Consider the following 2,122-nt stretch of genomic DNA (forward strand, 5'->3'; position numbering starts at 1 on the left):
ACGGGCACCTTCTTTGGTGGCCCATAGAATTTGACCCCCCCACCCGGTCCAATCTTTTTTCAAACGTGGTTGGTTTTTTTTTTAGAAGTACTAGCAGCTATCTGCAAATTTGGTACTTCTACTTGAAAAACTGCACACCGAGTCTCAGATAACCCCAGATTGGTTCTCCATTGTACCTTAAGGAGACCATTAACTATAATTGTTCCCACAGGATATAATGGAGCAAAGAAAATGGCATTTGTTATCTGTAACTATAATAAAAGGCCTAATGACCTTTGGGCCTCACAATTTAAGGGCCAATGAACGTTCCTGCCTGTGTTGTCCTGCTGCCTGAGTGGCCCCTGCCTAATCAGGCTGCATTTCCCCCTCTGTCATGTCCAGTAAATTTACTCACCTTGCCTCAGACCGCTAACTGAGCTGGCGGGTGCCTGGTGAATGAGCTTCCAGGGTTGCATGGGGGCCCTTTGGGTTGGACTAATCTATTGGTCTAATCTATTCTCTCTCAGGGCTCTCCTGCCTCAGTTCTGCAAGCACAAACAAGGTCTGAGAGGTCAATAGGGACCCAAAACTGTTCTAACAAAGATGCCAGCAAGGTTTGTGAATACGTTGGCAAATATTCCCTGCACTCTTCCTGATAAAATAAGAACTTCTCATAATCCCCCCCCCCCATATTTCTGGCCCTTCATGTCCACTTGAACTTGCTGAAGTATATAAATCAAATTATAAATACATAATTTCTTCATGTCTCCTACACAGAAGGTGGACCCAGCAAGGAGCCGCCCAAGGAAGTGGCCTTTACAGAATAAAAATGGTCCATCCTCAACGTGCCCCTAAGAAGCTTGAAGGGGCCTTTAAAGCCCTGGAAGCTCGTCTCAGTGAGGCTTCCTGTAACAGACGGTGACTAGAGCCAATGAAAATGTGGGGAGAGTCAGCCAATCAGAGGGAGAGCCCTCTAAGGCCCGGCCTCTATGTGTTGTGGGAATTCTGAGGAGAAATCCCTCTGGTTGGGAGTGACTGGAAGATTCCTTGCCAAAATTTTTAATATTGGACCTATTTTGGCAGGATGAAATAGCTGAAGGAGGGAGAAGAGCAACTCTAGCATTAGTCTCTGCGAACCGTTATAGGATAACAATTAAAGAACGGTGGCCTCTAATCTGGAGAGCTGGATTTGATTCCCCACAGGCAGCTGGCTGGGTGACCTTGAGGCAGTCCCAGTTCTCTCAGAGCTCTCTCAGCCCCACCTCCATCACAGGGTGTCTGTTATTGGGAGTGGAAGGTGATTCTAAACTGCTTTGAGACACCTGAGGCCGGCTGGGTGACTGTGGGCCATTCCCAGTCCTCTCAGAGCTCTTTCAGCCCCACACCCCTCAGAGGGTACCTATTTTGGAGAAAGGAAGGGAAAAGGTGCTTGCAACCACTTTGAGACTGCTTTAGGTAGAAAAAAGAAGGGTACAAAAACACAGTTCTTCTAAGGGATAACCATGAAAGAAGCACATAACATTTTATCAACCATAAAAAACGGAGACAGAAGGAACAGGGTGGACGCCCCCGTACTGTGACTACCCCATGTGGATTAGCACAGGGGGATGTTTGTGTACTGTGGTCTACTTCACACAAGAATGGAAAAGAGGTTGAAAGCAGAATGGGGAGGAAAGTGCTGCCATGTAATCTCCCCCTAAGAAGAGTCTCCGGTCTGATATCTGAAGACATGGTTATTGAAAACTAATCTGTAATCATGAGTATGCCCCTACATGGTTATTGAAAACTAATCTGTAATCATGAGTATGCCCCTGCAGACTGGACAGACCCTCCCCTTACTCTTCCCACCCCCAAGGTGCTGGCTCCACTACCAATAATAAAGGAGAAACCAATAGGTATGGTTTAGGCTCGTCATTGCATCTTAGACCTGCACAGCCACCAACCAAGTCCAAGGTGAATCCCTGACACTGGCAGTGCTGTTGGGGTTTGGCTTGCTCCCCTTCCTCCCATTGTATTTGCTAGCACACCAACATCTTCACAGGTATACACTGAGCGTGTGTAGATGTGTGGCACTTGGGCCATAAAAACTGCCAACCCTTTAACTTTAAAAAAAAACAGCAAAAATCTAAATACAGGAGTCAAG

This window comes from Paroedura picta, chromosome 4, assembly GCF_049243985.1.
Source record: "Paroedura picta isolate Pp20150507F chromosome 4, Ppicta_v3.0, whole genome shotgun sequence".
NCBI classification, from domain to species: domain Eukaryota; kingdom Metazoa; phylum Chordata; class Lepidosauria; order Squamata; family Gekkonidae; genus Paroedura; species Paroedura picta.